Here is a 23,839-nt window from a genome sequence, read left to right on the forward strand (position 1 = left end):
CGCGACCAGCGCACAATGCAGCGGGAATGAGTATTGTGCCGCGGGAACCGCGCTGTGGAAAGCTTTCAGAAATTATCGCGAAAGTTTCGCGATAAATCGTGACCCTGGCCACGAGGTGAGATCCGAAATTTCCGTCACGCTCTTTTCTTGCACAGCTATGGCCTGGCCCGTTCGTTGCCGTGGATTTACGAGCCGCGGATTTTTCTGATCCTCCACGAGTTCAGGGAACAACGTTATTGTGTTCATGGAAAGTTTCGAACAGAGCGTCTCAGCGTGCACGTAGGCGTTTGGCGAGCTGGGCAAGGCAGAAGTCTGCGAATTTCGGCTTGGAGATTTAACGAAAGTTTTCTTATAAATTTAACTGTCCTTTGTTACGTTCTTTGGTAACGTGTTGCGTTGTCTTAGATGATTGCTGGCTCCAGATGGCGTAGCTTATTGCGTGCAGCACGTGTTGGTAATGAATGGTGCAAGTAATTTTTTGGATATTTGAATTTTGAGACTTTTTATGGAAGATATTTTCAGAGATGATTTTAGTAATTGAGTTTGAGACTTGTTTTTTAATTAAACGTGCATTCTACAGGTGGAAGTCTGTAAGATTGTGCAAGTCATGAGCGCAGTCACTGAGAATTTCGTACAAGTTTTACTCGAAAACGAAGCTACAAACGTAACTTTATTATTCTTGATTTCTTTTTTATTTTAGCCTGAAGCATCGCGTTTTAAAATCTCTCCTAGCCGTGATTAAATGTATTATAGTAATTTGAAGAGAGCAGAATGCGAGGTGAATTAAGGAGAAAAGTATTTTCCACAAAGTATTTGCATTAAAACCGGAAATACGAGCGAAACATAAAGAAAAATTCCAGCTAATAATGGTAAAGGGGCGAAATGATATTTTTACATATTCAAGGGAACGCTTTGAAATTATCATAAAAGAGTCAGGGAATTTTACTTTAAAATCACAAATTTGAAGCGCAGTGCAATTTAGCTATTTAGCATACACTTTACACTGCAAATTAACCCAGTTCGCCCTGGGCCCGTATTAAAAAGGAATAAAAGCGAAATGCCGTCTCTCCCATGGGGGACGGTTCAGGCTCTTTAAAGGAATTTTTACCGTGCTCCTTAGGAAATGGCAGCGCGAACGGAAAAAATCGACGGCCTCGTTCGCGCTTTGAACCCTTCTGAAACTTGTTTTTATTAGATTGTAAATATGAGACCGGCTAAAAGCGTGATACGGAGTGATATCGTGTGATGTACTCTAAAAGGCTTAAGTGGATCCGTTTCTTCAATGCACTCTGCGTTACTTCGGCCATATTTCTCGGTCCCATCAAAGTTAGAACCTCTCGCGATGAACACGCCAATTTAAATATTAAAATGGTCTTGGCCGTCCCGAAATCCATAAAACTTCAGCCTCGATGCTCGCTTTAGCGAACCGTAGATGTTTCAGGATTTTTCTGGCCAACAATTTTCCGATCAAACTCTTTCGCAGCGAAGATACAAAATTTTATTGTACAATAAAAAATTTGTTCGACACAGATCTCCACTTTTAGTAGTTGTAAATTAAAGTCAAACGTATATTTAATCTAAAAGTTACAGAAAACTCTAAAAAATTACAACTGAGACTCATTTTAACTGTTTTTTTGTTCACTTAACACGTTGACGCACAATTTTGACTTTACTCTTTCGCAGCGTATTTTAATTAGTACTGACTAAACGTGAACCGATTTAGAAGAGAATAATTGTGTTCTATTTTGAAGAACGAGTACTGTTTCTCACTTTGGATAAGAAAATGGATTCCTTTACAATCTTTTTACATAGATTAATAGGGGAAAGGAGAATGGGAGATAAAAAGAATACAAAATATAAATTTTATTTTATATAAATATAAAAAATAATAAGACAAACTTAACTTAACTTAAACTCTAGCTTAACAAACTATACAATTTACAATCCAGTACAAAGTTTGCAACTAACTCAACATTAGAACTACCCGCAATAAAAGTATTTTAATTTCATGCGAACAAAGTAGAATGATAGTTGTACGAAAATGTAAAAATACTCGAGAGGGAAAGCAAAGAATAAAAAATAAAAAGTAAGAAGTAAATTTAAGTTAATGCAATATTATAGAAAATTAATATTTATTTATATTTATATTTATATTTTATTCTACAAAATTAATGTGTAAGATCTATATAAGACAATCAGTTTAAATGCTTTGGTAGTTCTAATATTGAGTTTACATCTGTACTTAAGTCTACGTGCGTAGTCCTTAGCATGATATCGTTTTCGAGAAATGAATTAATTTCTCGAAAACGTTACCAAGGGCCCAGGTCCACCACTTGGAGGTGACTACGCAGGGACCCATCCCTAATTTCCCTAATCCCATCCACCCTCCATTACATCCATCTGTTCTCAGTACAGAAGGTACCAAGGACTGACTCTACTTCTGAATTTAAAACCGAAATCCATAATACATTCTCAAAAATCTAACACAAATTTTAGAGATTGTAGTATGGACTTTACGAAAGGGATGATCAGAAATTCCATTCTCTTATCCAAAGTGAAATTTGTAAAGTGACTCTACTGACACTTTAGAAAACTTAAAGTGTTCTACGGTACGATATTTAACACAATAATTCTTAGTAAAAATGGGACTAAAATTAAGTTAAATGAAAGTTAAGAAAGGAAACTAATATCAAGTAAAAATTGAGATCAAATTCGCGACGCGACCAAATCGAACAAGTACCAATAAACCTGCGTTACAATCTCGCGAGAGCATTCTAACTCGATGGTTCAGCATTAGTCACTAGGTGAACCATAACCGACGCGAATCGCGAGCAAATTAAGTTTATGCCACGTCTTACGTCGAAACAGCTGATACCACGCTCTCCCCAATGGTGAATGCGGCTACCATCGAGAATTCAGCGAGGCTTAGCAGTAGGACGCATTGCCCACCGACAAGAACGAACTTCGCAGACCGCCCCAAGTCGTCTTACAGCAGGTCCAAAGACCCCAGCGACACGGGGTAGGAGCTACTCGGAACGAACCGCGATGAGCGCGTCCAATGTGCTAAGCCTATACCCAAGTCGAGTACCCAACGGGCGTACCAATCGACAAGGGCTGCGAAAACTCGATGGGCTCCGAAAACCACATCAGTTTGATTGAGCATCGACTATTTCGCTGCGTGACGATGGAAGATGAGATTTCGAGCGAATAGAAAAGAAAAGAAAAGGAAAGAAAAGCTACGTGAAGCGAAAATTAGAATGCTCAAGGGAGAATGTAACGCATGTTTATCAGTACTGACTAAACGCGTAGAAATGGCTATTTCTCACTTTGGATATGAAAATGGATTTCTTTACAATTTTGTTACAATGCAGTTACAATTAAGTTACTTAATTCTAAGTGCTTATATCTAAGAACGCACGCATCCCACGGTGATCCAATGATGATCCAGCGATCCAACAGCTGTGATCCAGCGTTTAATGTAGAAGTTGAAGTGAAGAGGGAATGTAATAGATTTTGAACCATCGAATGACGAGAACAATATCGAAGAAAATACGATCAATTTTAAGATTCTCCTAATAGCTTTTCTTGATTAGAATTTGAGAAAGAATTTTGGAAAAAGTGAAACTCTAACGTTGAATTCACCAGAAATACCATTTTCTTATTTCCAAATAGAAAAAGAATAATGAGATTACTTTACAATCACGGAATACAAAATCGTTGATCAACCCCACGATGATTTCTAGTGAGTTCTTGTCCAACGTAGAAAGTTAGAAACGCAGAAATTGAAATAAAGTAGAGATTTACTCAATTTTCAGTCATCAAACGATCCACCGTCGAGAACAAACACCACAGAGAAATAGAAATTACAGCAGATTACGCAGGATTGTTTTAAACATACGTAATTTCGACCAATGGTGTTTAGAAAAAAATAATGAGAATAATACCCAATGAACAATGAATGAATTGATGTCGACCATAATTATGTTCGATTAAGATAAATTAGGGAAGTTGGGATAGAAAGGATTCAGGTTACACAGTTATAAAATTACATTTTGTGAATGTACAGATATGTTCCTTAAAATTAACTTAAACTATTTGCAATCGAACTTAAACTTTCAAAGTCCTGAAAAGGACTTGAGAGATTTAAATTGTACTGCAAAATACTCGATACTAAGAGTATCAATGATTAAATTATTCTAATCTACTACAAAGTTAATGAAATAAATAAATGAACTAATGATCAGTGATCAAATTATTCTAATCTATTACAAAGTTAATGAAATAAATAAATGAAATAATGATAGTAAGTCTATGAAATATTTCTACAAGACAGAAGTAAAGTAAATTGTAATCTTTTAACTACTTCTGGTACTTTTGGTATCGAGTTTACAATTTTACTTATATCTACGCGCGTAGTCCTTAGCTTGGTATCGTTTTCGAGAGCGCAATCTCTCGAAAACGTTACCAAGGGCCCAGGCCCACCACGTGGAGGTGACTACGCAGGGACCCAATAATGCATTTCTGAATAGTTCAATCTTTCGTTTGTTCACTTACCAATTGGCAGGCAAAAGTTGTTGTCATCACCGTCCACCGCCGTCCACCAGTGTCCATCGGTGCCCATTAGTGTCCATCAGTGTTCACCAGTGTTCACCAGTGTCCACCACCCTCCACAATCATCCACCAGTGTCCATCAGTGTTCACCACCCTCCACAATCATCCATCAGTGTCCACCAGTGTCCATCAGTGTCCACCAGTGTCCATCAGTGTCCACTAGTGTCCATCAGTGTTCACCAGTGTCCACCAACCTCCACAATCATCCATCAGAGTTCATCAGTGTCCACCACCCTCCACAATCATCCACCAGTGTCCATCAGTGTCCGTCCACCAGTGTCCATCAGTGTCCACCACCCTCCACAATCATCCACCAGTGTCCATCAGTGTCCGTCCACCAGTGTCCACCAATGTCTATCAGTGTTCATCAGTGTTCATCAGTGTCCATCAGTGTTCATCAGTGTCCATCAGTGTTCACCAGTGTCCACCATCCTCCACAATCATCCACCAATATCCATCAGTGTCCACCACCCTCCACAATCATCCACCAGTGTCCACTATCCGTTGTTCGTCCACAGCTAGCCATCAACAGCGATCATCATCATCCTCACCCTGACCTTGTCGCCGCGACGTCCAAACGGCCAAAAGACCCTGAACAGGCTCGCACTGCTTTTATACACTCGTCTCCCACCACCGTCAATCTCCCACTCTCCTGAAGATCGCGAGCTGACAAAATCAATTTTCATGCTACAGCAGCCTGTAATTGATTAATTTTCATTTTTTTACTCTAAATTTGTGTGCTTTCCAACTTGTTGCAGTAGTACACATCATTTTTTGCAAATTTTTTTACAAATTGAACCCTCATTTATACCGTTACAGAGTTAATTTTCTATCAATAATTGAATATTATCCTGAAAATCGTATTATTCGACTTAGTTCTTGTAAAAATTAAATAGTTATCGAATATATTAATCTAGTTAACATTAAAATATTATATTGAAATATGTATTTTACCATGTTTATGATAATTTACTGATTAGTGTGTTACATTAGTTGTAATAAGTTTGAAAATTATTTCTCAGCACAGATATGGAAAAAGTACTGATTTCTACTGTTCCAGTTAAAACGTGTGCGCCTTAAGATCTCTTTTTTAATATCCGACTTTTTCGAGCCGCGTTTATACGTACGGTCAAGTAAAACAAATAAGGATTTACGCGTACTTTCAGAAGTGCATCCGGCGCGCAGCAATGCAGCTGTGTGGCTTTGTTTTTACGACCACCATCGTGAAGTTTTACTGTTACCGTCGGGCATTCCACCTGAATATTTCTGTAGTTGTTTTCCTGGTTGGCTCTCCCTTTTTAAATTAAGTATATACACACTACAACGTGCAACACGTATATTTGGCAAAAGTGGTCTGGTAAGAGGAAAAATTTCGCTGCCAACATCCTGCAATAAAAAAAAACCAGATCCATCAACGAAAGGACAAAAACGATTCCATTTCCAGTTCCCTCAACTTTAACTTAATTCCACTGTTACTTAGAAACAATAACCAATTCGTCACTGACTTAATTTTAACTCTGCAGCCATTGGTAGTCGAATCTCCCCCAAAGATTTCTTAAATTTAAGACATCACCCAGTGAAAAGACACAGAATTAAAAGCAGGAACGTGATTCTCGTTTGGGCAGCTGAAAGTAAAGAGCGTGTTCGCGTAATAACCAGCGACAGAGTACGAAACAGCCAATAAACGAGCCTGGCTGAAGTTATTCCGGCGTCGTTCGCCTAAAAACGATTCCATTTCCAATTCCCTCAACTTTAACTTAATTCCAACTTATCCACTGTTACTTAGAAACAATAATCAATTCGTCACTGACTTAATCAACGATAAAATTAATTTTAACTTTGTAGCTATTGGTAGTCGAATCTCTCCCAAAGATTTCTTAATTTAAGACATCGCCCAGTGCAAAGACACAGAATTAAAAGCAGGAACGTGATTCTCGTTTGGGCAGCTGAAAGTAAAGAGCGTGTTCGCGTAATAACGAGCGACAGAGTACGGAACAGCCAATAAACGAGCCTGAGTGAAGTTATTCCAGCGTCGTTCGCCCCGCGGGGCGAAATAAATTCCCTAGATTAGCCGATCCGCTCGAGCCGCGCGAAATACGAGCGTTGAACGCGATTTAACGCCCAGCGCGATCTAAATTCGGCTTAAGTAGGCGCGGAGATAGCGATCCTCGTGTACAAATCAACTGGGATCGCGTTTCGTTTCGACTTTCCTGCGTTCTTTCGGCTCCTCGGTTGGCCTGCCTTGACTCGAACGCCCTCGAGCGGCTCTCGCGGCTGTTCTCGTGTTTTACGCGCACGCGTGGGCGCTTCTGATTTAAACGATAAGGATATCGGTGGACGAAACTTTATCGCTGCTTATTCTCCACGTGCAACGGTTCGTCGCCACGGAATTTCTTTGAGGAAAATCGTGGATCCTACTGTCGCTGTACTCGTTTATAGAAACCTATTTATAACACTCGCGCGTTTTAGACAGGAATAAAGGTTTTCGAGTATTTTTGGGGCGTCGCTGAATGCGAAGGTGCAAATAAGACATTTTTATTTTTAACTAAGAAGTTTATTTCTGGCTTGATCTTTGTCTTTGTAAGTTTGTGGAGAAGAGATTATTTTATTTGTATCAGTTAAATTAGAATGTGCTGTTTGGCTGTGATCTTCTTGTTGCTCTTTTGATGGCACAAGCTAATTACTGTTTTAAGAGATGTAGAGCTTATAATTTTGTTCGACTTTAGTAATCATTCGAGACTCTTTTCATGCTCTCTCATAAAAGTAAGAACCACCCAATTTCACATTTGGTATTCGCACACTTCATCCTCTCACGTTCTTCAATTACCCCAATGTACCCACTCGAGAACCGGATCCTTCCATATCATTCCCGTGGAGAAGCAAATGAACAGGAATCGACGAGCCAATTAGCCTATAATGTAATTTGTATGCGTACCACTGGCTGAAAGTAGAAAGTAGCAGTCCAAAGAACGTAATTCTACTTTTTTACAAATTCTAAAAAAGTGTTCTCTGAATTGTACAAAATTACATATTTTCTTAGTTTCTCTATTTTATTAGTAAAGAATTAAAGAAAAGCAAGATACATAAAATTGTACTTTCCAAAGAAAAAGGTTTCAAAGGAAACTTTTCTACTACTTCGATATCAGACTTGAAATAATAAAATTGTGACTGCAATAATATACACGAATAACATCGAACACTATCGCCATTACTAATAATACTAAGCTATTTCTTATATATAATTATGTTCGAACTCGTCAAAAAGCAGCACAAAAAATTCGTTGCTTCAAAAAGAAAAAGCCAAGTTTTAAGAAGTTAAAGTCTAATTAATATCTTATGAAAATGTACGAGAATCAGGGGTTGAAACGTATTTTGAGGATCACTGGAGCAGTGATGGGAGTTAATTTAATTCAGAATTTTAAGTTTTAAGGGATTAAAGTCTGATTGACGTTCTGTGCAAATGCACGAGAGAAATTTGAGATCGATAAGAAAATCGGGGAGGAACAACGGACAGGAATGAGGGACGAGGGGAATGGTTCCTCGAGGAGGTCGAAAGTCAGGTATCCCCTCGTTTTCACGTGGTCGAACAGTAGAACTCGTTAGGAATTCCGTCCTTTCGATCGAGGCCAGGAGAATTCCCCGGGACTATGGCATTTACTTTTGCGGTCGAATAGCCCCGATCGTTATTCGTTCTATTTGCCGTGCTCGGTGCGCCTCGCAAACCGGAAGCACCGCCGTGGATCTGAATGGAGACGTTCCAAGGAGAACCGCGGCGGCGGAACGAGGCGGTAATTTAACGGTGAAAGCTCGCGAACCGTCGACGAGAATCTGAAGAATACGTGTTACACAGATCCCGCCATTACGGGGATTTTGTTGCGACACGAACGCTGTTTGTCATTCGACTTGGAGAATTCGATAGCCTGCGATAACTTCGTCGATTCACGATCTATTGAGGGTTCAATGTTGAAGCGTGTTTTGAGGATCGTTTGAGCAGTTGTCGAAGTTAATTTAATTCAGAATTTTTCAGATAATTAAATACTTTGATAACGAAGGAAGATAGATATCGTGGGTTTATCAAATTCAGAGTTTTCAAATTTATCGTGCATCAATTTAAATATTCTTTTCTGAATTTTGATTGATAGGCGTTGAGAGAAAGGATTTAGAGGATATTGTAAATAAAATTAATTTAGAATTTTCTATATCGCGATTGAAACATATTGGGGATTGAAACGTATTTTGAGGATCCCTCGAGTAATGATCGAAGTTAATTTAATTCAGAATTTTTCAGATATTCTTTTTTCAGATAATTACATACTTTGATAATGGAGAAAGCTAGATTTAGATAAAGATGTCGTGGGTTAATCTAATTCAGAGTTTCCAAATTTATTGTGTATAGATTTAAATATTCTTTTCTGAATTTTGAGTTAAATATTCTTTTCTTTGCGAACGATTTAATCGATAGACGTTGAGAAAAAGGATTTAGAGAATATTGTAGATGAAATTAATTTAGAATTTTGTATATCGCGATTGAGACGTATTTTGAGGATCCCTCGAGTAGTGATCGAAGTTGATTTAATTCAGAATTTTGAGATATTCTCTATTTCAAGAGTATCAATATCAAGTGTACCAATTTAATTATTCTTTTCTTTATTTTCAGTTAAATATTCTTTTCTTCGCGAACGATGTAATTGATAGATGTTGAGAAAAAGGATTTAGAGAATATTGTAAACGAAATTAATTTAGAATTTTGTATGTCGCGATTGAAACAATAATCGTTCGAATCAAAGAATCGAATTGAAGCATCCGCAACCTCAGAGATAATTAATCGATATCAATCGACGAATCGGGGCTCGCTTTTGTCGCCAGTGAATTTTGTTGTTAAACGTCCTAATTATATCCCGCGGTATTAACAATCGGTCGGTGCTTTGTTTATTCGCCACTCTCGGCCAATTAATTCGATCGATTTATGTCGGAAGTGGTTATTAATTAAGGAACGAAATGTTCCGCAATATCGAATTACGAGAATAATCGAGCCGAAAGTATCGTCCAAATATTCCACCAGCGCCAACCAGAAGCTCGTACCAATACTTTGCCACTCTGAAAATTGCCACAAACAACGCGCGATAATCGTGATTCTAACGAATGACAAAATTACTGAAATTATTTTCAAACATGAAATTAAAGAAGCTGCAATATTTCACAAAATTGCTCAGAGCATTTAACGAGGCTTAAAATTAATTCACGACACTTCAACATGTATTAAAAAAATTATTCTAACTTTAACGCAACACCATCAATAAAATCGAATGAAAATTCCAATATCAAATGCTAGAAATCATTTGAGAATTCATACTCGTGATTAACGCAACGATAAAGCATCATTAGTGTACATAGTACATACCAAAACTTATTTTGCGAATCATGATTCTAACAAATGACAAAATTACTAAAATTATTTTCAAATATAAGATTAAAGAAGCTACAATATTTCAAAAATTTCTCAAAATTAATTCACAACACTTCAATATTTGTTAAAAAAATTATTCTAACCTTACCTCAACACCATCAATAAAATCGAATAGAAATCCCAACGATACACAATACCAAATGCTGGAAATTATTGCCCAACATAAAATTAAAGAATGCAATGCAAATCAGATGCTAGAAATCATTTGAGAATTCATACTCGCGATTAACCCAACGATAAAGCCTCACTAGCGTATATAATACACACGAAAACTTATTTCGCGAATGTAACTTGTATCCTGTTTCAAAGATCCAGCTATATCTGTAATCCCACGTCGAGGCGAGGTCTCGAGAGCCGTCGAGAGGTGTTCGCCGGTGAAATCGCACGAGATTTATTCGGTCGTTTGCTTTGAAATCCGGCGGGTGACGGGGACGCGTTCCCATTGGCCAGCGCGGTTTCTTCGAGGGAAATTGAATCCGCTTCCGGTGCGGGCGCGCCGCCACGAACGTCCCTGCGCTCGTTATCGGCCGTTGCACGAGCCACCGGATCCGCTGTCGTCGCAGCCGGAATTACCCAAGAGGAAAGCACGGAAGGGTCGAGGGTTGTCGTAGATCGAGTCAGCCTCGTAATTTCACCAAGAGTCCTCCTCCTCGCTACTTTCGTAGTGGTTTAACGTGCCACGCGTGTTTTATATTTTCTCCGTGCTTCTCAGACGGGCCAATGCGCATCGAGAACCGACGAGTACGTGCTTCGAAAAGGGCAAATGTATTCCTGAGCGTTTCTGAGTAGGGATCATTCGAGGGTTTGGATTTGGGTTTGGTAGTTCTGCGAGTATTCGAGGATCTGTGCGTGGATACGAGTTTCTTAAGTAGCTGGGAAATTGTGTGTGTGAAGTAGTTGGGGATTTAAGTGGGTAAGTGTGAAAATGTTGTAAGAATTGAGGGTGGATGTAGATTGGATGTTTGAATTGGCAGGTGTGGAAGTAGGTTGGATGTTTGAATTGGCAAGTGTGGAAGTTGTTGAGTGTTTGATTCAAGTATTCAAGCATCTAAGTACCAAAGCATCCAAGTACCAAAGCATACAAGTACCAAAGCATCCAAGTACCAAAGTATCCATGTACCCAAGCACCCATGTACCAAAGCATCCACTTTTGGTTTTTGGTACTTACCAAAGCATCCAAGTATCCAAGCATCCAAATACCTAAGCATCGAAGTACCTAAGCATCCAAGTACCCAAGAATCCAAGTACCCAAACATCCAAGTACCTAAATATCCAAGTACCAAAGCATCCAAGTACCAAAGCATCCAAGTACCAAAGCATCCAAGTACCAAAGCATTCACTTGTGGTTTTTGGGTCTTACCAAAGCACCAAGTACCAAAGCATCCAAGTATCCAAGCACCCAAATACCCAAGCATCCAACTACCCAATCATACAATTACCCAAGTATCCAAGTATCCAAGTACCCACTTATCCAGTACTCAATTATGCAACTATCCGAATATCTATAAATCAAGCTTCATCTATGGAGCTCGCAAGTAAAGAAACGCTGAAAATCACCGACGGCATTCAATTTCGATACTGTCGAGCCGTTAAACCACAGAAACGCGACGGGACAGGGTATAAACTCTCTAAACCGCGTATAAATTCAGCATAACAATGCCGCGCACTATTCTCGGACGTTACGAAACACTCGTTACGAACGTCCCTCCTTTTCCCTGTCCGCGTAAAAGACGAAGGTATTCCCAAGGCTTCATTTATTTCGGTCCAAAGTCCACGACCGTTTCACTGTAGAAAACAGGACCATTACCAGGGTTTCGAACAAACGGCAGGCAAAGTTTTCAGAGCCAGACGGGGAAACAAAGTGGCTTCTTCGAGCATGACGTACTCGTTGTCCCGGCGTCGGCTACGATTTTCATTTCCATGGCCAATGAGCCTCGTTACTTGCCGCAATTGCAGCTCGCAGCTCGAAAAGTACCCGTTTAACGACCAATTAAGACGCATCGAGCAAACAATTCGACGACGAATCAGATTTTTTCCGTCGATTTATCAGTCCATCGTCTTTACTCGATTTGATAACGACTCGATCGATTTCGAGATGCGATATGTACTGTTTTGTTTGGTAACTGATGGTACAACCGGAAATAGGGTGATTCTAGATAGAAAAATAAGTCGAAAATATGGAATAATATTTTTTCATTTGAGGCTTTGTTTTCGAGAAAATCGACTTTGAATTGTCGTTGGTACACTTGGTTATAAATTACGAACACGTAATGAAATAGAATGTTTGGAGCAATGTTTATTCTTACAGAAATTGCTGAAGATGTTGGTCATTCTGTTGGAAACATAATTCTGCTCTTCTAATTCAATTTCTATAAACACTTTCTAAGCTATTCGGTTGTTTTAATGTATGAAAAGCTACAATAATCTTTTCTTTCAATTGTTCGCAACTTGTGATTTCATCAGAATAAACAATTGATTTAATACGACTCCATAAGTAAAAGTCAAATGGAGTTTAAGCTCAGAAAAGCGTGGTGGCCAAGTTATTGTTCCACTACGACCAATCGAACCTTGGTAATGTTGACTTAAAAAATCTCTCACAGCTAGAAAAATAGTTCCATGATATTGCAAGTGTTTATCAACTTAACTTCAATTTGGATAATGATCTACAGTGAAAGTTCAAAGTCGATTTTCTCGAAAACAAAGCCTCAGGTGAAAAATTGTTATTCTAAATTTTCGACTTGTTTTTTCATTTAAAATCATCCCCTTTTCGGTTGCACCACCAGTTATCGAATAATCTGTATATAAGCATATATTTTTTATTTGTTTTTTTTGGTACAATCGTAAACGAAAAGTAAAAATTAAAAATATATTGGAGTAAGGGCGAAGCTATTCATATTTTAAATTTAAAGTCGCATGGCTGCAGACAATGTCGTCTATTTCTTTGCTCGAACGAGTGGAACAGAGGGATGAAATGCGATGATACGGTGGCGCGGAAATGAAAAATCTTCGCTCTGAATTGCTTCCGGAATCAGACGCAGAAAAATCTGTTAGGATGTTCTCGATAAATACCAACGTAGCACAAAACATTTCGTTTTTTGCTCGAACGAAATCGTCGAGACATTGCTTTCTCCTCTAACAGTATATATTTAACTATCTATAACTCTTTACATTTCTTTTTATTACATTTAAGAATTCAATATGTTCAAAAACATCGATGGATGGATTTTAATAGTGTAACCTTTCGCATTGGATAGTATTTTAATACTTTCGATCTATTCAAAACAAAAAAGATAGGAATTGTTAACAAAATATTGCAGATAACACAATATTTTCATTTTAAAAGTACTACAGATTGTATAACTCGGAAAATATCGCAAATGACAAAATATTATAATACAACAACAGCATACTCTAAATAGTACAATATTCTAATCTAAAAAACATTGCAGATATAATATTCTAATTTTAAAAAAAATTACAAACCGCGCAACTACCATTAAAAGTTACCTTAACATTAAAAGTTGTTACAAAATTTAAAATACACCAGTACAACAGCCATTCAAAAAACAAGGAACCCAAAAACCCAAAGAACTCGATAAAAACCAAATTCCATGATACTTAACGAAACGAATTGGTCCTCATCAACAGACATCACCACGTATCGCTCTTCTCTCAATCCATATACGAACGATTATAAATACACGACGAATTCCAAGCACACCCAGCAAGCTCGATAAATGAATTCAAGCCGAAATACCAGCGTCGAACCGCCAGGCGAAAATATAGAAGCCTCGAGGGCGAGGAAACCCTATAAAACTCAGTCAGGAGCCGATATCAGCGGCAGCCAGGGACCGCCACCGGCGTTTTTGCGCCCTCTTTAACGTACTTGATGAACGGGGGAAGCTTTCAGCCTGGAAACCCCGAAAGCTTCCCGCTCGACGAGTTCCAGGAAGTTCGTCCAACTACGAAACGTTCCGCCAAGTTTTTGACTGGCCCCACCCGCCAACATCCGCCCACCTGGCCACGAGTTCTGTTCTCCAGTTTGTTCGAGTGTCGTTGCTATTTATTCTGGCAAATAAATCGCTTAATTAGGCTACCATTCACGAATGCTTGGTCTCGAATCGTTCTACGGCCGACACACGAACTCCCGCCAGCGGTAAATAAATAAATAGCCCGGATGGGAAAAGTTTGCGCAGTTAGATAAACATCGCCGGGTTACCCCTCGGGAGTTGTCTTCAGGGCAATTAATTAATCGGTGAATTTCGTATTTCAGGACACGGGGACCGCTCTGAGAGTGCATCGCTGCAGGTTTCTGTGAGTAGATTCTGTCGATAATGTCTTTTCAAATTTTTGTTTGTCTCGCTTGTAACGAGGAGAAGTGGTTTTTCATTAATGTTCAACTGGTTTCGTAATGGTTTTGGATTTGTGTTAGATTTTGTATATGTTTTTTGGTTATTATCTAAACAATGAAATGAGTAAATTAGAAATGTCGAAGTCGATGAAATTGATAACAGTAAGGTCTCTGTTGTTTTAATGTGAAATATAGGAGAAGTGGTTTTTCTTTAATGTTTAACTGGTTTCGTAATTGTTTGTTTAATTGTTTTGGATTTGTGTTAGATTTTGTATATGTTTTTTGGTTATTATCTAAACAACGAAATGAGTAAATTAGAAATGTAGAAGTCGATGGAATTAAAAAAAATTAGGTCTCAGTTGTCTTAATATGAAATATAGTGTCAGCTGTTGTCGATTACGATTAATTATTTTTCACGTTTTGCTTCAATTAGTGGACTGGAAGGAATTACATATCGATATATATTTATTTTTGTCTAATTATTATTTTCTTCACGGTTGCATTCTCGTAACGTTAATTGCAATTAACGATTGCAGCGTTATTTTAATCTTTTTGAAAAACAAAATTATACAACAAATATCGTTCAAACAATAATAATATATCTAAAAATTGAACGACCTTAAAAGAAAACAATATCCACTAGCTGAACGAACTGTAAATAAATCTTAAATATAAAAATGAAAATATAAATATAAATTTAAATAATAAAAGTTATTTTAAAAATCACAAATATTCCATATTTTATGATGTATATACGTATTTTTAATAGTTACTGGTTACAAATATTTTTTTCGTGGTAATATGTGGCGTTGAATGTGTGCATACAACAAGGATATTTAATTTCTCGGATCTGTATGCAGAGAATTTGTCGGATTACGCGCAGGCTGGGTCGCTGTTTTAATTGCACCCTGTCTGCCATTAGTGCCGGAGTAATTGCTTATTTAAGTGTAATTTTGTTTGCGTTCAATTTAGTTTAGCAAAGCGTTCAGATGTGATGGCGTCGGGACGCTGCTAACCTCCGCTCGAGCGATTGCATAATCGAACTCAGACCGTAACGCCATTTCGTAAAATCATCCTGACAATTCGCTCGAACTTTCGCCAATTTTAGTTCCCATCGTTTTTTACAGCTAACGACAACAACTGAGTCGATCGAATGAAATTTCTTCGAGTCTGCGCGATTGCAATTAAAATAAGTAGGAAGGCGATGATATTTATTGTGATCTCTTGTTTTAGTTTTCTTTACGCAAAAATAATTAAATTCGAGAAATTTTTATTTGAAATATTGCAATATGCCTAGAAAAATATTTTTGAAATTTTTTGCATGAATATTTTTTATTCTCGTGGTTGCGATATTTTGAAAATATCAGATACCAAGTTTCATATAATATTTTTTTTCTTCAAAGTAGTACTTTTGCATGTTAATTTTTTTCAGAAGAGTTTGAAAAATTCGAGATGTATTTAGAAAATTGATTAGAAATTTTTGTTTGTACAACAGATCTTGTTTATTAATCTTTTATCGATTGGGGTTAACAATTATTATTTTTTTCTGGGATCAAAGTTCGTCTGTCGTGAACTGATCGAAAGTGGATTTATTTAGAAAACGTCTGAACCGTTTTGCGGGCCATAAGCCAAAACTCCGTTTTTCAACCGTGACAAATCGTGAACCGGCCTGCGAAATCGATCGATGAATTTCGATATACGAACACATCGAGTTTACCCGTGTGGAATGCAAACTTTCGTCCGCTTAGAACGGCGATCCGATGAATAACATTTGAAAAAAAATGTTGGATGAACGAACAGATAGTTTACTGATCTCTAGATTGAAGCCTCCATCGTAGCTTTTTTCAAAGCTTATGCAAGCCGATGAAAAGTGTTTTTTACAAACAGAAATATTTTTATTTCCTTTTTTTACGCTTTTTTAACCAATTCGAGTACCACGAGCTTTCAGAGAAACCCAATAGAAAAGTGCAAAAGAGTTTGTAAAAACGCTTCTGAATTTCTTCATATAGAATTACCAAGGAACTTTTCAATATCTTAAAATTCCAAGCACCTCGATAATTCTATTTTTCTACTTATCACTAATAAATCTTACGTTGCATCAATTTCTGTAAATACCCAACAAGTAATCAATTTGGTTTTTCTCTCTAACTACTTGGCACTTATAAGTTCCAAACGAAGAAGCACAATCGCGTCATCTGGTACTCAACCTGCTAATAACACTTCAATTTCTTAAAATTCCAAACATCTCGATAACTCTATTCTTCTACTTCTCACTAATAAATCTTGCGTTACTGTTGCATCAATTTCAGTAAATACCCAACGAGCAGTCAATTTGGTTCTTCTCATTGACTACTTGGCACTTATAAGTTCCAAACGAAGAAGCACAATCGCGTCATCTGGCACTCAACCTGCTAATAACACTTCTAAAGACATTACACAAACTCTAATTATTCAATTCTTCCTCCAACTTATATACAAAACTAGTACTCTTATTCAGAAAATTACACGAGAAACGAAACGAGACAATATTACCACTACTTATACAATATCCTAACAGTGTCCCTGAAAAATTTACGCACTCTAATCACTCGATTCTAATTTCAACTTATCCACAGCCACTGTGCTTGTTTAAAAAATTTTAAACGACAAAACGACCGTAATTGTGTGGTAGTTAATTGTCGAATGAGTAGCCCCTCTCGAATGGCAGCTTAAAACGTTGGAATGCAGTCTGGAGCAGCGAGTCGTTTACTTTCATGGCGCTGCAGTTGCACCCTCTACGTGCGTTGGCTACTCGACGACATAAGGAGGCCCAGATAACTGTTTAGATAACTGTTAACATAATCGACGCTGACGTTATTAGCGGCACGATCGTCGTGATTATTATTGTTACGATTATCGTTATTAAGCTGGGTGGCGCGTCGGTGCCAGAGCTCCTGTTGGTTCAGATCCCACTCTTGGGCCACTGTTGGCGTTCGTGGTTTACGCAGTGCCAGTTGGGTTTCACTTTTGGCTCGGTTTTAGCGTATTTATCGCGAGAATGAAATTTCATTTCGTGTCAGGGTAATTTGGTAACATTTGGTAATCATTTGGTAACGTTTTAGGGGCAAGAAAAAAATAAAAAGTCTAAATAGAGATCTAGATATTTAAGGGTGCGTTTGGGTGTCCTCAAACGTTGGTTCTAGTAAAATTTGCAGGTTAGTGATTCGTTTTAGTGACTTTAGAGCTTTGTTATAGGTAATTGTCTCGTGTATGGAAATTTATATAGATTTAGAGCAATTGTAAATTTTATGCAGGTCTCTTATTTGTGAATGAGAAGAATAATGAACAAACGGTTATTAGTACTAACATATTTTGCGTTCCACAATTAAAATAGCGAATTAAAGAATTCATTGCGAATTCGAAATTCTCCACTGCTCAAAGCTGGATTTAAAATGCATGCGTACAAAGCTACGAGAAACAGTAAAATGTAGTCTACGAACATTTATTAAACAATCCTCTAGCAAGCTTTTATATCGCAATAGAGCTATTCCTGCGAAACGCGAACGAAGTGGAAATAAAAATAACGAAATAGTTTTCGTTTAGTTGAAAACAAAGGATTCGAAACGGTAGTTCGAAAACACCCACGGCTGCTTTCTCGTCGGACGTCGATGGCCGATCGTTTGACTGGCGATTCCCCCGAAATAAACCGGGAATCAATCGGTGCGGGACCTGTCTAATTAAATTCCTGCCACAACGCTTGCCGTTCTTAAATTCCAATTTAATTGCCGGCTCGACGCGCGGCTAATGAACAGCGCGTCAAATTGCCCGTCGTGTTTTAATTAAAAATACAGAGGGCGCAGGGGTGGCTGGGACGGTTTTTCGTACGAAATCGCGAGCATTTCTTTCGCGACGTTGTTCCCTGATAAATGGCGTGAAACGAAGGAGATAAGGCGATGGGAAAGGGTGCCAGGGGATGGCTGGCGGTGGTATAAAGGACAATAAGAAGAAAGAAAATTTAATGCGAACGCGGGGAAAAGAAAAGATGGCAATCTTGTGCACGCAGGGGCAGGAAAATAGAATCGAAAGAAAATGGCGTAGCAAAAGAGCGAGGAGAGGACAGGAAATTCTGTAGAGCGTGTGTGAAAGTGAGGGAGGCACACAAGAGATTTTTTTAAATGCCCTAATATTCTTTTATGAAGATAAGTACGTTAATTGATACTTAATACAATTAAACAAAAATTATTTATTAAGCTTCACGTGTTTTTTAATCGATGGCAATCTTGTGCACGCAGGGGCAGGAAAATAGAATCGAAAGAAAATAGCGTAGCGAAAGAGCCAGGAGAGGAATTCTGTAGAGTGTGAGTGAAAGCGAGGGAGGCATGCAACAGAATTTTTTAAATGCCTAGATATTCTTTTATGAAGATAAGTACGTTAATTGATACTCAATACAATTAAACAAAAATTATTTACTGAGCTTCACGTGTCTTCCAATCGTCATTTAAATTTGCAAGAAATTAATCATATACAAGAATCAATAAAAGAACGAGAAGAGGAATTCTCTAGAGCGTGAGTGAAAGAGAGGGAGGCACACAAGAGATTTTTTTAAATGCCCTAATATTCTTTTATGAAGATAAGTACGTTAATTGATACTTAATGCAATTAAACAAAGTATTTAATGAGCTTCATGTGTCCTTCAATCGTCATTTAAATTCGCAAGAAATTAATCAGCTAAAACCACAACTCTTAGAATGAAAATTTTGCATGCGATGAAAATGGGACGCACGGTATGTAGAAATAAGAGACGTTATATCAAGACGCGGTCTACCAGAGTGGAAAGAATATCTCGCGAAACTAGGGAAAGAAAATTTCGCGCGGAAAGGAAAGAAAAGTGGGAGAATGAAAGAAAGACACAGTGGAGTGTTGTAAAAAAAATGAGCGAGAGAAGAGAGGAAATTCTATGAAGAGAGGAAGCGATAAGAATCGCAACAGTTTAAATAAAACTGTAAGGGCGTGTAAGGAAAGGACAGAGGATGCAACGTAGAGAGATAAGAAACTATTTTTCCAGGAAATGGAATGAAAATTGTAGGAAAGAAGATTTCGAAATCAGATAGAGAAACTAAAAATAGTATTACATTTTACAAATTTATAAAACGAAATACATTTTTCTACTGAGAAGTGCTGCAAAAATTGCCTTCAATTTTACAAATTTAAACAACACTTAAAAAAAATCGATGGAAAGATTAATTTCGTTAAAAATTAAAATTAAAAGCCTTCATCTGTCCACGACATTTCTCGCATTTCTTCACTTTTTATATTACACAGGAATTTAAAAAAAAAGGAGAAAAAGAGAGAAAAACCGTTAATTTTCACAGTAGCTTTGACGAACCAAGAGACGCAACGAAAGGGGTGCGTGGACGTTGGAGGGGGGAGGAGGGGGTAATTTCTCAATCGAATCGCGAGGAACGAGCGACTCGCTTATTCAGCTAATTAATTAATTACGCCACGGCGTGGGACGTGCATGATAAATTAATTTGAATAGAGGAACTAATTATCTGATACGCGGCCAATAGGCGGGTAACGTGTGCCATTTCCATTGGTCTCGCTGATTACGCGCGATACGCGATTTTAATAAGCTTACACATCGTCATTCTTTTAAACAGGCGGCTTCTGCATTACCGGTTTAATTGCCGCGCGGACAGCTAATTAATATCGCGTCAAATATGCGCGGATCGCGAGCGAACGCCGCCTCTTTGTTGTCTTCGTTTAAACGCAGCCTTTTGATTCGATTCGAAGGCTTTTAAAGCAATTTCCCTCGTCCCGAGCCGCTCGAAACCGAATAATTCGATATCGCGTTTCGATAAACGTTGCTCTCAGCCGTTCAATCCGAATTATGATATAAAAACTCGCGACGATTGGACTCGCCAGCGAGACTTTGAAATATTCATTAGCGATTGGATAACTAAAATTTTAGTGGAGCGTACAAAAAATATTATTATTTACATGTGTAATAATTATAAGATGATACGTTTCTAAAATTGTTCTTCAATTCCCAGAGTAATATTTAAAACAATAAAAATAATTTTGTCACGTACAAATGGTTCGATTACAGCTATTAGAAATTAGAAAGATAATTTCAATTACCATTACGATAATTTAGTAATTAAGAAGATATTGTGATCCATGGTTCGCGATTAATTATGATCTCTAATATTTAATAGTCAACTGAATCCCAAACTGACTCAAATTAATCGCAAAAAGATCAATTCATCGACGAACAAAAATTCATCAATCAAATATTAATCTAAAAAATGTATCTTCTAAAGAATAACGATAGAAAGACGGACCAAAAGGATGCCATTGCTATCAACCCTTGAATAACGTCCGTCGAACACCCCACGTGGTAAATATCGATCCTACAAAATGTATCTTGCAAGGAATAACGATAGAAAGATGGACCAAAAGGACGCAATTGCTATCAACCCGTGAATAACGTCCGTCGAACACCCCACGTGGTAGATATCGATCTTAAAAAATGTATGTTGCAAAGAATAACGATAGCAAAAGGACGCCATTGCTGTCAACCCTTGAACAGCATCCCTGGAACATCCCACGTGATAGATATCGATCTTAAAAAATGTATGTTGCAAAGAATAACGATACCAAAGGGACGCCATTGCTGTCAACCCTTGAACAGCATTCGTCGAACACCCCACGTGGAGCAATCGACAGGGTGACGCGGTTACACGGGCCAATCCAAGTTTCACGGTCCGCAACAGTTAATTTCCGGACGTGACCGCGGATTGTTTGCGAGTATCTAATCAAACGGAGCGGATTAATTAGGGGCGGCTGGTCGCTTAGCAGCGCGGCGCAACTTCTGCTGTCCGCGTGGAATTTACAAACAACGACGGCCGCGCGAACCTCGCAGCGGTATCGATGTCGACTTCGATCGCTCGACGGCCACGAACGACAGGAAATTACGGGGCCAGGGTTCCTGGGCGTCGTTTAACCCTCGCGAAATGCTAATTTCGTCTTCTGCTTGGACGTACGCGAATCGTTGAATCGGTTCGCGATCAGCCGGGAAAGTAACGAGATCGATCGGTAGGGGTCGCTTCGAAGTTTGCAAATTGGTTCACGCGACTTACGAATGGGGATATCGTTATTTTACGAAGTAATTTTAATTGTTCGTAGTCAGTGTTCGATATTTTATATAAATACGAGAATGTTTTGTTATAAACTGTACTTGAAAATATCTGGCATTCGTTAGTTTTTGTAATTAAGTTTAAAACACGATCATCGAATTACGAAGTTTCTTTTCTATTTTTTATAATATTAATATTTTTGTGTAAGGGTATAACAGAAGGATAGTATAATATTAATTCTAATTGTTCATAGTAGTGTCCGACGTTTTATATAAAAACGAGAATGTTTTGTTATAAATTGTACGAAAATATCTGACTTTCGTTAATTTTTCTAATTAAGTTTAAAGCACAATCAACGAATTAGGAAATTTTTATTTTATTTCTTGTAGTATTAATATTTTGGCACGAATAGCAGGAAGGAATGGTAAATGTTAAATTGTATAGTGTAATGGTATAAAGAAGTGACAGTATAGACGTTGTATAAAAGAGGAGGTGAGACAAAAGGAACGTAGTAGAACGTGAATAACAAGGTGAATTGATACAAGTGTTCCTGAAACGAGGTTTATCAGTCCGTTGGATTTAAATCTCTTTTTCCATTGACGATACCTCTTTCTTTCAGTCCTCGTGCCTCTGTGTTTTTCTTTTGTCTTCCCAGCTCGGCAAGGAACTGATTATACTTGTCGTCTCGAAGGCAGTTGCGTAAACGAGGCGACAATGAGTCGTATTTTATTTTGAGATTATTCGTGATTGATTTGGGGTTGATGTTGTGCAGAAAAAAATTATTAACTAGGATAGATGGCTTTAATAAACTATCTGAGAAAGGCAGTCAAAAATATTATATTCTTTTCAATCATTTTGCTGTCTATAAAGAATAAGAAAAGTAAAAGAAAAATATGACGCGTGTAAGATCTAGGAAGTAATGAAATATTCTTAGTCGATAATGTAGGTATTGTACGAACCGTCTCAGTAGTTCTGACACCTCGTACAGTATTAATGCACATGTAGAATGGTGAATTGAGTGGAGAATGCACAAAATATGAAGAAACTACTAACTTAAGCTAGTTTAACTATATCTAGACATATAATATCGATAATATTATTACTACAAAAAGAAGAATAAAGTGCAAATCAGAAAAGTACGATGAAATATTCTGGATAATAAGTATTTAAATTTGAATAAACTTTACAAAAAGGAATATTATAATTTAGAGATTTACAGAACTCAACTACTGAAGTTTCTTGATTGAATAATTTCGAGAATCTCAAGAAAAATCGAATAACGAGACAGCTTAACGAATGGCAACGGTTGTTAAGAAAAATTTGCACGTATTTTGTCTTCGAATTTCGAGTAGAATCTTCGAGAGGTACGCGGAAACTTATTGGTCGACCCGAATAAAATATCACAGCGAAATTTGCTGTCATATTTCAGTTACATCCTGTAGAACGGTTGCATTTGCCCGTGATTGCAGCGGAGTGCGCGCCTTGTCGACGTAATATGAAATACCGCGATGAAATATCGCTGTCCGAAATTTACGACGGCTGGTTGGTTCTAAAATTCAAGGAACCTTTGTCATTCCTTCGGTTCCGTGCGAGCTGCCGCGAAAAATACGGGAATGTTTTCCGATTCCCCTTCCTGCCCAGCCGTTTCCTTCCGCGTTTCAAATTTTCAGATATCCCAGAATTTATCGAGTGTCGCGTTTTCCGAATCTACCACCGGCATATTGTAAAATCTTGCGGCGAAATAGGAGAATTTCTTGGATCACGAAGACGTTGGCTCGTCTACTATTGATAAAAATGAACACAATTTCGATGTATCGTGCGTGTAAAATATAAAATTGAGTACGAAAGACATACGTTCCATTAAAAAAACGTATACGAATTTCCAAATTCGAGAATTACTAGCTCTGAAATTTTGTATACACGTAAATTAATAAAAATCGAATAAAATCTTAATTGGTAATTTTTAATGGCAATTTTCATCAATTCTCATTCGCAAATTTATGCTGATTAGTATTCTTCATTGCATTGAATTGATATTAAATAAAATATTCTTATCATTCGAGTTGATTAACTTTAATCTGCTTGAAATATAAAAAGAGCAAAAAACTATAATTTCATTTGAAAAAAGAAAAATCAGTTTTAGAAGGTATAATAATCATTCGCGAGTCTCTATATTTCACTATGAAAGTAATACAAACTTTAAACGCAAGAACGATAATCGATCGTTTGAGTATTCACGTGCAAGCAACTGTGCAATTAAAAAGTCACAGCGAGAAAGCACCCTTTCGCGTA

Source organism: Xylocopa sonorina, chromosome 12, assembly GCF_050948175.1.
Source record: "Xylocopa sonorina isolate GNS202 chromosome 12, iyXylSono1_principal, whole genome shotgun sequence".
Taxonomy (NCBI): Eukaryota; Metazoa; Arthropoda; class Insecta; order Hymenoptera; family Apidae; genus Xylocopa; species Xylocopa sonorina.